This window comes from Carcharhinus amblyrhynchos, chromosome 9 (assembly GCF_965287045.1).
Source record: "Carcharhinus amblyrhynchos chromosome 9, sCarAmb.v2.hapA, whole genome shotgun sequence".
Lineage (NCBI taxonomy): Eukaryota > Metazoa > Chordata > Chondrichthyes > Carcharhiniformes > Carcharhinidae > Carcharhinus > Carcharhinus amblyrhynchos.
In genome coordinates, this window is record NC_137332.1 from 80,311,640 (window position 1) to 80,326,414 (window position 14,775).

At 40.7% G+C, this 14,775-nt stretch overlaps 1 protein-coding gene across 3 annotated transcripts in view; it reads left to right on the plus strand.

Annotated features, from left to right (window-relative positions):
- The window catches only part of fam20b (FAM20B glycosaminoglycan xylosylkinase), a 136,746-nt gene that overhangs the window by 11,086 nt on the left and 110,885 nt on the right, over positions 1-14,775 (plus strand). For all 3 annotated transcript variants that reach the window (XR_013887880.1, XM_080195970.1, XM_080195969.1), the window contains exon 2: positions 175-230. The gene's annotated coding sequence lies outside the window, so the exon portion shown is untranslated. The remainder of the gene's footprint in view (positions 1-174; positions 231-14,775) is intronic.

The following is a 14,775-nucleotide window of genomic DNA, read 5'->3' on the forward strand; positions in this document are numbered from 1 at the left end:
CCAGGCACATACAATGCTAACCACTATGCCACGTGCTGCCTAATAAATAAATAAAAATCAGAATAAAAGTGAAAGGACACGCTTGAATAAGAAATTGGCTGAATGACAGGAAGCGGAGAGTAGTGGTAAATGTTTGCTTTCCATTAGCATTGAAATACTTTGTTTTAATTTCAGGGGTAGAGCAGTGAACCGATCCTGCTATTAATATGACAACATATTGATCTTTTTTGGTGAGTACTTGAGAAATTAATAGTTGCCATCCAGCGTTCTGCCTATCTGGGCTACCTGATGATGTTGTTTTTTAATTTGAATAACCTAAAGAATTCTTTACCTTATTTTACTGTAGTGCAATATTCATTATAAGCACAAGCAAACTGTAAAGCTGGGAAATAAAGAGACAGTTTAAAAAAAAACTTTGAGCTGAAGAAGTTCCACAAAGTTTGATGTATGTTCTTACGAGAACCTTATTTGTTGTAGAAGATCCCTTGGGTGCAGTAATGCTGATGATTCCTGTAAGCAGTTTATCTAAATATCTTGGGTCCAAGAGTATATCCACACCTTTCAGTGTATAAATGTGCGATAGTGTAACATAAAATTATAACAAGAGTGACTGCTTTAAGGTTTGTTCTATAATCTTTTGCACACAATTCCATATTTCACCAGGTGGACTGAAGCACTTAATGAAACAAGATCAGAGCAAGTCCCAAGTAATGCAGCTGCTTTATTTCATAGATAACTAGCACATGTTCAAAATAAAAACAAAGTGAATTTCATCTTGACTCAGCTTTCTTGAGTGAAAAATAGCAAAACATTTTTTCAGTGATGGGTTTGCTCAACTTTTCCTTGATCAGCCTTCTGATCCTGATCGGCTCTGTACCGAACATGATTTTCCTTTTGTTTTCAGCTGGGCTTTTTACCAGACGGATTTATGAACTTTTGTCCCCTTTCGCTCTGTACCCAGCTTATGGATGGGCTGTCTCCCTAACTGTCCATCCTGATTAGACATTTCAGTGTAGTAGTAATCTGCCCAAGGACACGTCCTCTGTTTGATTCTCCTTATCTCTGTCTTGCGCTTTCCTGTTCAGTTGCTTGATTTCTCAATTTAAATGAACAGTATGATTAGGGAAAAAAGTACATGAGGTGGTTTCCCATTGCCTGCCTATTAAATGCTTAAAGGAAATACAAGTATCTTCCCAAAGGATTTCATGCCATTATCCCTGGATGTTTTAGCTCTATGCCATCATCATTGAAAATATGCAGTTCCACCATTGCTTATGGTTTGCAACACTGAGCGTGTGACTCTTACCTGGACCTAGGGTGACTTGCAAAAGAGCAAGGATGACCTCCCCCTGAGCTCTCAAATGACAGCAGCCCCCCAGCTTTTCAATATGATATTGTTAATTATTTGGCATTTCCTTGGATTTCATAATTAAAGAAAACAAGCTGTTGAGGCTAGGGGTCAATTAAAAATGAGATTGATAGACTTTTGTTAGGTAGGAATTTTAAGGGTTATGCAAACAACCAGTGGGTAAATGGAGTTAGCTGGCGATCAGCTGTAATTTACTTCCATGTGGAACATGCTTGAGGGATTGAATAGTCCGCTTATGCTCCTGTGCTCTTTGACTAGCTTGTTACTTTGCAGACTGCAGTGATTTGTCATTAGTTCGGAGGAGTCTACAAAACCTTACCCAAAGAAGTTAGTTTCAGAACCTTATAGGAACAGTCCGGATTAGTGAGGTTTGAAGGAGTATATTTTAGAAAATGGTGCTTGGACAGCTCAAGATATAGCCATCAATGATGGTAAAGAATGATAGAGGTAGGATTCAGAGAACACTGTTCTGGAGAATGATGTGGGATTGGAAATGGTCACAGAGAAAGGGTGAGATAAAACCACGGAAGGATTCCAGCCAAGAACAAGATTTTGAATTTTGTGGATGAATGGGAACAGTGTTATCATCAAGGATTGAGTTGATCAGAAATGTGTAGCAGAGTTTTGATTAAGGGAGTTAATGGAGGATAGGTTGTTATAGTCCAGAAAACCAATTGGTGAAGGATGTTACTGGATGCATTTACAGTGAAACATTACAAGCAGAGACCTTCAAACTTGTGTCCTTTCATATGTGCTCATGTAGAATTCCAGTTAATGCCCTCCATGTGTATATAATTAAACACAATTGATAAGCTATTAAATTAGGTGGAATACCAGCTGTGTTGAAGTCTGAAGACATATTAGCATTTTGAGTGTAAAATGAGCTGAGCTGGGGTTGAAGTTGGAAGTAGCATTCTTATTAAGGAACAAATATTTGGTCGGAAACACTGCCTTTAGATCCAATAAGGCACTATTGTTGCAAAAAGCCTGAGGCAGTGGCAGGAGATTGGGATGTGGTAAATATTGAAGAAATGGAATTTGTGATGGGGCCAACTATGACTTTTGTCCTCCCAATGTTAAGCTGGAGGAAGTGGATGTGCATCCAAGACTGACTGTTGAATATGCAGAGGAGGTTTAGGTTTCAAGGTAGGTGGTGGTGATGATGTAGAGCTTGATTGATGTATGTGTAAGTCAATTGTGTGTACAGTTCAGATTTTCAAGGCAGCAGTGGATAAGGAAGAGAAGAGAGTAGGAATGATTCCTTTGAGTAGACTCAATGGACCAAATGTTCTCCTTCAGTTCCTATGTCTTATGGAATGGACCCCAAGCTGACTGACAGTGTGGAATAGGAAGCAATTGCTGAGCTGCAGTCCCATAGAGTTGTACATTGGAGAAGGGCGGTGAGGTCAACTGCTGTCAGAGACTGCAGAGCCTCCTACCACTCCAACATAGCTCATTAAACTTGTTTCCTATCTTTCCATCACCAGAGTTTACCTTGAATTTCCAAACTTGGTGTTGAACTGATTGCCTTTCATAGCCTTATCATTTGGCAGTTAAGAATTTTTAGGTTGTGCGTTATAATCTGGAATGCACTGCCGGAAAGGGTGGTGGCAGCAAGTTCAACGATAGCTTTCGAAAGGGCATTAGATGAATACTTGAATGAAAAAGAAAGGAAAACTATGTGGAAGGCATAGGGAAGTAGGACAGGTCGAATGGCTCTTTCAGATAACTTGCAGAGGCATGAAAGACTAAATGACCATCGTGTGTGCTGTAATATTACATTAGGTTGAGCAGCAATAATGCATCAAAATCACAATGACAGAGGATATCATTTGTTGCTTTTGCTACCACCATTTCAGAGCTGTGGGAAGGGCTGCAGATGCATCTGTTCATGCCAGTATTGGCAAGAGTGACTACAGTCCTTGTGGAGACGAAGTCCTGCCTTCACATTTAGAATAACCTCCATTTGTGTTGTGTGGCAGATCACCGGGCCAAACGGGGCAGACTTTGAACAGATCTAGCAACTCAAAACTGGACATCCATGAGGTGCTGTGGGCCATCAACAGCAGCAGAACTGTACTCCAGCGCAATCTGCAACCTCATGACTCATCATATCTTCCACTCAACCATTACCATTAAGTCAGGGGATGTACCCTGATTCAATGGAGAGTGCAGAAGGGCATGCTAGGAGCAGCACCAGGTATACCTAAAAATAAAGTTCAGTCTGGTGAATCTACCAGACAAGACTATTTGCATGCTAAACAACAAGTGTTAAATCTAAGCGATCGACAACTAACGGATCGATCCAAGCTCTGCCGTTCTGTCACATCAGTCATGAAGAGTGTTGGACAATTAAATAATTCACTGGAAGAGGAGGCTGCACAAACATCCCTATCCTCAGCAATGGAGAAGCCCAGCACATCAGTGCAAAAGATAAGGCTGAAGAATTCGCAACAATCTTCAGCCACAAGTGCCGAGTGGATGATCCAGTGGTCCCAGCATCACAGATGTCAGTCTCCAGTGAATTCAGCTCACTCCACGTCATATCAAGAAACAGTTGGAGACACTGGATACTGCAAGGCAATGGGCTCTGACAACATTTTGGCAATAGTAGTGAAGGACTGTGCTCCAGAACTTGCTGCTCCTCTAGCCGAGTACAGTATCTACCCAACAGTGGAAAATTGCTTAGGTATGTCTTGTACACACAGCAGGACAAATCCAATTACTGCCCAATAAGTCTACTTCCGATCATCAGTAAAGTGATGGAAGGAATCATCAACAGTTCTATCAAGCAGCACCTGCTAAGTGGCGCGCAGTTTGGGTTTTGCCAGGGTCACTCAACTCCTGACCTCATTACAGCCTTGGTTCAAACATGGACAAAAGAGCTGGCCAAGTGTGGCATCACGGAGCCCTTGCCAAACTGGGATGAGTGGGTATTGGGGAAATCTCTCCGTTGGCTGGAATCATACTTGGCACACAGGAAGATGGTTGTGGTTGGCAGGGATCAGCCATCTTTGCAGGAGCCCCTATGTGTCCTAGGTCCAACCACCTTCAGTTGCTTCTTCAATGACCTTCCCTCTCTCATAAGGTCAGAGTGGGAATGTTCGCCCATGATTACTCAATGTTAGCTCTATTTGCAACTCCTCAGATACTGAAGCAGTCCATGTTCACATGCAACAAAGATCTGGACAATATCCAGGCTTAGGCTGACAAGGGGCAAATAACATTCACACACACAAATGCCAGGCAATGACTATCACCAGTAAGAGATAATCTAACCACTGCCTCTTGACATTCAGTGGTGTTACTGAATCGCCTACTGTCAACATCCTTGGGTTACCATTGACTAGAAACATAACTGGACTCACTACATAAACACAATGGCTACAAGAGCAGGTCAGAGGCTAAGAATACTGCGGTGAGTAACTTGCCATCTGACTTCCCAAAGCCTGTCCACCATCTACAGGGCACAAGTCAGGAGTGTGGTGAATATTGTCCACTTGCCTGGATGAGTGCAGCTCCAACAACACTCCAAGAAGCTTGACACCATCCAGGACTAAGCAGCCCACTTGACTGGCACTACATCCACAACATCCTCTCCCTCCACCATCGACTCTGTCACAACAGTGTGTACTATTTACAACATGCGTTGCAAAAAACCACCAGAGGTTCTTAGACAGCACCTTCCAAACCCACGATCACTTCCATCTAGAAGGACAAGTACATGAGAACACCATGTCTGCAAGTTCCCCTCCAAGCCACTCACCATCCTGACTTGGAAATATATTTCCATTACTTCACAGTCGCTCAGTCAAGTTCCTGGAATTTCCTTCCTAATGAGATTGTCGGCCAATCTACAGCATGTGTGCTGCAGTGTTCAAGAAGGCACCTCACCACCACCACCTTCTCAAGTGCAACTATGGATTAGTAAGAAATGTTGGCCAACCAGCAATATCATGTCTTACAAATGAATTTTTAAAAATGAATTGGAGGGATTCAAACAGGGAGTTGGTGTCACTGGATATATTTGTTGTAACTCAGCGTGCCTCAAAAACACCTCCTCTATTCGTGCAATCAGTTCTAGTTTACCCAAGAAATCTATTCTTGGTCCTTTTTTTATGACCTAACCTGAGGTGATGTGAAACAGATTGCTCATGTACATTATGAAAAGTTACCTGTCTGCATGCTCCATTTATCCAAAGGTTGTTGCTGTACTGTGAGACTAAAACCTGGATGAATCAAATTAGTCAGCTCACTGATGTCATTCATTTTGGCTGCATCTGTTCATATGAATCAAAAGCCTTGATTTGAAAAATCTTTGATTTTTAATACTTGATTTTAAGCTAGATTTGGAATACTTATGTCCTTATCACAAAATTAATGACTATAAATCTTTCTGATCCTTTTTCACTGCATATTCCCTAAAAAATTGACTTTAAGCTGCTCATTCTTCTTTCATTTTTGTTCCAGCATCCTTCCCCCATGAAGAGCACCTTTGACTCTTCTGACATTAGGTTGTGCCTTGTTCTCTGCTCCCATCTTTTGCCATTGATGACCATTTCTTCATAGTTTCTTTTGAAACTTGCATTATATATTTGGGAACCTGTTTCATGAAATCTCATACAATTCTTTCTTGTCAAATGCTACTTTTTATTTGACCTATTTGAAATGGACTGTTGAATATTGTGGAAAGGCCAACAAACAACAGTTTGCATAACTGAGAGAAGAATGATAGAGAGACTTACATTTATGTAACACTTTTCACAAATCCTCAATAAAGTAGTTTTCAAGTGTAGTCGTTGTAATGTAGGAAGCGCAAAAGCAATTAGTGGACTATGTGAGGGAATCTACAGTGTTGAATTTTTGTGTGCGCTTTTTAGGACGTGCGGCAGGGAAGTAAGCCATACATGCTTAATTTCATTGTTTCCTTTGGCTGTTCAGACATGGCACTGAGACTTGACCACAAGACCTAGGGAGATGCTACGAAAAGTGGATCTAGTGACCAGGCTTTTGGGTGCAAAGAACAAACTGTCTTCACCTCATGCCTCAATTTACTGAGGATGGAATTGAGAGACATTTTCTAACTGGAAATTGTTGGAAGCTCGAAGTTAAATCAGTGGTACTAATAGGGATGCTTTAGAAGTCTTTGGGGAAAGTCTGTGCTAGTAAAGAAAAAGGATGATAAAACTGTACCAATAGTATGGCTGCAATGTGTTCCCTCAGAACCTGCTAGAACGGTGCTTATGACTCAAATAGCCAAGGTGGCACGGTGGTTAGCACTGCTGCCTCACAGCATCAAAGTTCAATTCCCGGCTTGGATCACTGTCTGTGTGGAGTTTGCACGTTCTCCCTGTGTCTGTCCACAGTCCAAAGATGTGCAAGTCAAGTGAATAGGCCATGCTAAATTCTTCCTCACTGTACCTGGACAGATGTTGGAGTGTGGTGACTAGGAGATTTTCACGTAACTTCATTGCAGTGTGAACGTAAGCCTATTTGTGACTAATAAATAAACTTCAAACTTAGGTTGTACAAGGAGGAAGTTGGAGGATGCAGAGAGGAGGCATCCTGGATTTTCTGTAATTTGGATGGGACGTTAACATTAAAATACAATACAACTCAAAGCACTAAATATCCATATGTCCTGTTTCAGGAGACTGAAGGATCAGGGTTGTGTGACAAGAAACTCAGAAGAGAAACAGCAACAAATTAAATAGCACTTTTAGCGCAAAATATCCCAAGCTGCTTTACAGGCACATTATCGAACAATGCTTGACAAACAGTCATATAGAGATATTAGACTAGAATATCAAAAAAAAGTCAACGAGGTATATTTTAAGGACCTCCTTAAAGGTGTCAGGAGAGGCAGAGACACCAGATGCCTCGGCATCGAAAAACACCTTCCAGTGGTGGAATTATTACAATTAGGAATGCTTAATAGGCCAGAACTTAGAGTGCTAGAACCCAAGGTCTTGAAGGAAGTTACAGAGCTAGAGAGGAGAAAGGCCATAGAGTGATTTGAAAACAAGGATGAGAATTTTAAAATTGGGGCATTGCTTGACTGGAAATCGATGCAAATCAGAAATTGCTGGAGTTGCATGAGTGGGGCTTAGTGTGAATTAAAAACCAGTAGCAAAGTTTTAAATGAAGTCAAGTTAGCAGAAGGTAGAATGTGGGTGACCAACCAGGAGTGCATTGGAGTAATCAAGTGTAGCATAACAGAAGTTTCAGCAGCAGATGAGCTGAGGCAAGATCAAAGTCACATGAAGATACAGAAGTGAGATAGATGATCTTTATGATCATGAGAATGTGTAGTAGTAAATTTATTTCAGGGTCCAGTATAATACCAAGGTTGCAGATAGCCTCATGCAGTTGCCAGAGCGAGGGTGATATTAGTGGTGAGAACGGAATTTGTGATGGGGCCAAATACGATGGCTTTTCTTTTTCCATATGTAATTGGAAAAAATATCTCTCTATCTGGCCCTGGATGTGTGACAATTTAGAACCAAGATCAAGAGGGTGGAGAAGAGGTAGAGTTGGGCATTGGCGGCATCCATCTTGAAACTATGGTTTCCGATGATATCTTCAAGGGGTGACACGCAAATGAGAATAGGACCAAGAATAGATCCTGGGGGCCACTAGAGGTAATGGCATGGAGTGAGAAAATAAGTTATTTTGTTGATTCTTTGGTTACAACAGGATAGTTGGAAAATAAATCAGGCAAATTCAATCTCACCCAGCAGACAGCCATTGAAGAATATAGTGTCAAATGATGTAAACAGGAGAAGGAGGGACAATTTTCTTTTTTTATGGTCAAGTAGGGTTCCAACTGTGATTTTGCTAAGAGACTTGTTGGTACCATCATGGGGGCAAAAGGGATTCAGACAATGAGTTTTCTGAAAGAAGGGCAGGATCTAGAAGGCAATAGCACATTAAGGACTTTGGAACGGAAATTGTGGTTCAAGGTGGGGTCATGGATGTGATGTTGGGGAATCTTTAAGGAGTTGAGCCTGGAGACATTGAAACCATTACAGGACTTTAGCAAGAGTGGTGAGTAAAGGATGAAGGTAAACAATGTCACTATTGTAAAAATTGAGAATCTTTTTAATGGGTAAGATGATGACTTCAATGTTTAGCCTCTGGTCATGCAGGATTTCCGAGAACACAAACTCAACCAAATGAGAAACTGGGAATGGGTAGTCCTATCCAAGGTTAGGGTAGTGAGAGTTGATGGATGACAAATAGGACAGATTCAGTTTTGCTAGTGTTAAACTGGTTTTGATTTGTTGATGAATTCATTTTGGTCAGGTAATTATATAACAGAGCATTAATTGTGGAGTTGGGGTGTTGGTTGTGATGTAAAGATGAATGTCATCAGCATACACATGCAAACCACTTTTGGTTCATGTTGCTAGGATTGTTTGTACTTAAGGCTTAGAAGTGTAAGTAAGGCTTAGAAGGCTTAGGATGTACCAGAAGTAACCATCTGGCTGATACAGCAGAAGTGGGAACTGTTGTTCATGGACTCTAATAGTCTGCTTGATTCTGTTTTGTGTGGCAGTATGCAGATAATACATCAGACTACCACAGAATGAAACCATCAGGACTGCTACCTCAATACAGGACAGATTGCAAATTCCATTGTATATGATTGAACACTAAGTAGCTATTTAAGGAATGGACTCTCTTCCAGTTGCGCTACAGATCAGGGTTGAAATGTGGTGCCTGCCAATTGGCATAATTACAGTCAGTTATATCCTGCTCTGGGTGCACCTGAAATCCTTGCAAAGCCATATGCTTTCTCCACCTGCTCCTTTCTGGCAAGAGAGAATGAATTTATTCAGCTGCCTGCATTAAGAGCCTCAATGGGCCTCTATAATGCATGATGGACAGCAAACTTGCAAATGCTACATGTTGTCACCAGCTATAGCCTTGAAGGACCCAGACCAGACCCATTTAAAAATTTATAGCCATGGTCACCATCATAGTTACTTGCAATGTTGTGTCTGCTCTCCTTTGAGACTGCAATAAGCATTAGATTTCATTGAGGAACTTGTTAATGAAGTGGAGATCTCTGATACACTTTTTGCTGAGGCTCGGTGAGCAGAATTCTCCCTGAACACTCGGTAGATATAATGTTTTCCCTTCCTCCTCCCTCTTCCAGCAGCTAGTCCTTTTTTTTCCCTTTGCTCATTCTCCCTGTTATGCTGTACTCCATGGGGAATGCAGATTGCAACACCTATATTTGGGAGCAAAAGGTTTATGGAGAATCTTTTAGTCTAACACATGCCACATCACTGAGACTTCAGCAATTTTAAAGGACTCTCAAAATCATCAGACAACTTTGAAATTGCAACAACAACCAAGTGAAACCAGTCAGTGACTAACCAGAAAGTAGTTGATTCCTTTAGTTGGGAGCAGGATAGGTTCCTTTCTGTTCTGGAATGTTAAGAGAAAATGTTAGTAGACGGGCAGTGCTTGTTTCAAATCAACATCACATGGACACGCCCTATGTGCTTGTGGACTCTTTGGAGGCAAAATGACATTCATTGTATCAATAAACCAGGCATTAAGAGTCTGTTTGCTGGCAATTGTCTTTATTATAAAGAAAGAGACTTACATTTATACCATGTCTTTAATGACAACACAAAGTGTTTTAGTCAGTGAAATATTTTTGAAGTACAATCACAGTTATAATGTAAGAAATGTGGCGTCTAGTTTGAGGATATCAAACTCTCATAAACAGCCTTGTGATTATGCCCAGATAATCTATTTTTTGTGCTGTTGATTGAGGAATAAATATTGGCCAGGAAACAGAAGATGACTCCTCTTGTCCTCCTTTGAAAAAACATTATAGGCTCTTTTAGGTCATCTGAGAGGGTGGAAAGGACCTCAGTTTAATGTCTCATTTGAAAGATGGCACCTCCAACATTTTGTAAATATTCTATGACGTTTGAATGAATCAAATTAATGTTTTTGAAAAAGATTGTTTTTTCTGGGAGACTGACATTTCTCATGTTGAAAATGGATTTTAAAGAAAACTAAAAATTCAGAAAAACATGGGAAGACCTTTAGAACTTGAATTATATTTTGTTTTTATACTTTAATTCAAGATTTTATTTAAAGCCGTCAGCCTCATAAGTTTGGGCTTCAACTATATATTTGCCAGTCACTGTCCAGAGTTTTCAAATATGTCTGCACGTTGTGAATGTATCCAATATGTAGAATTTCCCAGCATTCTATCTGCACATCAATAGGAGTCAAAGAAGGTGACCTCCCCCCGCCCCCCCACCTCCCTGTGAGAATTTCTTCATTTTTCCAAAAGACTTCAGAGAGCTCAGTAAAATGAAGATTTTAGCCAAGCCAAGCCAAGTCATATTTCAAGGATTTTTGAACATAAGAACATAAGAAATAGGAGCAGGAGTAGGCCATCTAGCCTTTCGAGCCTGCCTCGCCATTCGGTAAGATCATGGCTGATCCGAAGTGGATCAGTTCCACTTTCCTGCTCTCTCCCCATAACCCTTAATTCCCTTGTCTGTCAAAAACCTATCTACCCATGACTTAAATATATTCGGCGAGGTAGCCTCCACCACTTCAACGGGCAGAGAATTCCAGAGATTCACCACCCTTTGAGTGAAGAAGTTCCTCCTCAACTCTGATCTAACCTGCCCCCCCCCCCCCTTATCTTGAGGCTGTGCCCTCTAGTCCTGCTAGCCTTTCTAAGCAGGAAGAATCTCTCTACCTCTACCCTTTCCATCCCTTTCATTATCTTATACGTCTCTATAAGATCCCCCCTCATCCTTCTAAACTCCGAGTACAGACCCAGTTTATTTAGTTTCTCTTCATAGTCCAACCCCCTCATCTCCAGTATCAGCCTAGTGAACCTCCTCTGCACTCCCTCCAAGGCCAAAATATCCTTGCGCAAGTGCGGCAACCAAAACTGCACACAGTACTCCAGTTGCGGCCTCACCAGTGCCCTGTACAGTTGCAGCAAGACCTCCCTGCTTTTATGTTCTATCTCCCTCGCTATAAAGGCCAGCATCCCATTCGCCTTCTTGATCACCTGCTGCACCTGCAGACTGGGTTTTTGTAATTCGTGCACAAGGACCCCCAGGTCCCTCTGCACCGTAGCATGCTGCAGCTTTTCGCCCTTTAAATAGTAATCCCTCCTACTATTATTTCTGCCAAAGTGGATAACCTCGCACTTGCTAGCATTATACTCCATCTGCCAGGTCCTCGCCCACTCGCTCAGCCTATCCAGATCCCTCTGCAGACTTTCCACACCCTCTGCATTTTACCACATATTACCACAAAGGATTTTGCAAAAATGTTGGGAGAAGACACCTGAATGCAATTACCTTTCCCCTCAGATTGTAAACAAGCAGTTCATTGATTTGTTTTTGTAAATAATATAATTTTCATTTGTGTTGAGGAGTCACTAGCCTGAAGAACTTGGCAAAATGATGTCTGACAGATTTTTCCTTCAGGGTGTGAACGGAGAAAAAAAATCAATGTTGCAAGGACATTCCAGTTCAGGACTGCAAGGACAGGCTTTGGCTCAGAGACTTGCCTTGAAGGGCAGTTATGTTATTTTTATCACCCAAGGTATACCATTGAGAAGTATAGCTTACATTATTCAGTATTTTATTTTTTACCAAAACAAATTTTACAGGGTCATAAACCTTGTTTCCTACATTCAAGTGCTGTGAAGTAAAGATGCTTAATAATTGTATTGTGGCTTTGTGAAAGTGAACGAAAACAGACAGGTTCAAGCGCAGTTGTGAATGAGTATTTGGTGAAAATTGCAGTAGCCTCTTTTGTGTGAGACTCCTGTATTTAAAAAAAGACCAAATAATTTGATTTTGATTGGTTAGAATACCATAAATAAAGCCCATGATCCAAGTTGATGCCATGCGATTTTTTTTTTGTGTCCAACTGAGAGAATAGAGAGGGAGCTGCGGTTTAACATTGGATCTAAAAGATGGCACCCTGTTGTGGAGCTGCCCCTCAATATGGCACTGTAGCATCAACCTAGATTTTTACGTCCAAGTCTCTGGAGTGAAACTTGAACGCGTGATCTCTGATTCAGGGCCAGAGTACTACCAACTGAGCCATCACTCTAATAGGGATCAGATCAGAAACTCCAAGATATATTATGAAGTCAGCCTAGACCTTAACTTTTTTGATTTTGGCAGTATGGCAAGCACTAAGGTGTTTCACTGCAGGTATGATTCAGTTGACCCACTCGGAAGTTTTTATTAAAACTAACATTATTTAAGAACACAGAATGTAACAAAAAAAAATTAGCATAACCAAAACACGACAAGGTATAATTCTTAATAGCTAGCTATCTCTATATTTCCAATGTGAGTAGTATCCCAATGGACATAAATCCTACTTCAAAACCAGTTATCACCAACACCAGATATGCTCATGCTATGGAAGCTATGTTTTCAGCCTTTTAACCCCTCTCGACAGATACAGTGACACATCAGTCTTCTGACTCCCATACAGCAATTTCCAGAGAAGGATATATCCTCAAGTAGCAGAACTTCAGAGAAATAAACCTAGTGCCTGGCAGATCCCAATCTCCAGACTTCAGAAAGAGAAAGGGCTACTTCTCTCTGCAGCTTCCAAGCAACAACTGACTTGATTTTTCCGTGTGAGGTTAGTCCCACCCAGTCACATGACTTTTCTTGTCAATCAACCTAATCAAGCCCCAGGCTGAAAAACCCCAAGCGAAACCAGTAAAATAACCATGAATTAGTCTAGGTTAAAATAATCATTTTAGCAATTAAGATCAGTTGTGCTATTGCAGTAACAACAGGGCTGCCTGCTGCAGACAAAATGGCACTGACAACTGCTGAAACAGATTCTGCGCAAGAAACATAACCCAAACACGTTATTTGAAGGCACGGTATTATCACAATTTGTTAATGTATGAGTCAGCAAAGTCAATTGAGAACAAAATTGCAGGTTTAACCTACTAAATGGGTCAACTTTTATAATTCTCACTGTCTTTAATTGCTCTATCAAAATAAAGTATTGTTTAAGAACCAGGCATGATTCAATAAGATGCTCAGGAATGACCAGCACTCCTGAGGGAATATCAAAGGACTCTAAACTTGTCACTATTATTTAACAAATGCTCTGTTTTATCATGAATGGCTCATGAGGCAAAATGTGATCAACACTTATGATTGTAATTTCTTTTGAAATTAGAGCAAAGATTATAAAACTGGGTCTGAAGGTTAACTAGAAATTGAAGTATTTCTTAATATTTGGAGCTTGTCTGATTTGAATGAAAAAATATTGTGTACATTATTTGAGTTTCTTGGTATTCCTTTAAAGATTGCACTCAATTTTTGTGAATGAAAATTAGTTGCAGAGCATTGCTAGCAGTACTTAATTTTGCTAGTATTAAGTAATTAGGTTGTTTATATTTGCATCATGTAATATCAGCTGCAGTGAGTTAGCTGGGTTTTCTCCTTTAAGTTATGATGCCTAAAGACCAAACTTGTACGGGTTACTTGCATTTTTGAAGCAGATTTTGGTTATTTTTCAAATATTTCCAAGTCTTTGTCTTTGTCTTGCATACATTCTGTTGGAGATTAGGATGTATGAATCATGCTTATACGTAGCTGATTGTAATTGAGATCAACATATTTATTTTGTAAAGGTAATGGAAAGGAAATCTTTTTAAACTAAACATGGTTACAAGTGAAATGTGAAGATTTGTTGAGCTTGTTTTTGCGCTAGGAACATTTGAGCATGTTTTCACAGTAGGAAAATTAATCTTACAATGACTTTGTGCTTGCTTGTTTTTCTCTCTGTCCTCTGCTCCTCCTGAGCAGATCCATGTTTGGACCTGTTGACTACAGTTATACAGATGGAGAGAAACTTTGTCTACTGGCAAAAGGGTTGGTAACCAAAAGAAAGATTAAGGTATTTAGAAAAATAATAAATCATAGAATCACACATACAACCCTACAGTGCAGAAGGAGGCCATTCAGCCTATTGAGTCTGCACCAACCACAATCCCACCCAGGCCCTATCCCCACATCTCCACATATTTTACCCACTAATTCCTCTAACCTACACATCCCGGGACACTAAGGGGCCAATCAACCAAACCAGCACGTCTTTAGACTGTGGGAGGAAACCGGAGCACCCGGAGGAAACCCACGCAGAACGAGGAGAATGTGCAAACTCCACACAGACAGTGACCCGAGCTGAGACTCGAACCCAGGTCACTGGAGCTGTGAAGCAGCAGTGCTAACCACTGTGCTACCGTGCTGCCCAAAACCAGTTAGGAATTAAGGCCACGTTTTTTTATGTAGTTATGATCTCAAATGCACCACCTAAAAAGGTCATAAAAGCAGATTATGTCGTCACATTCAAAGTTGAAT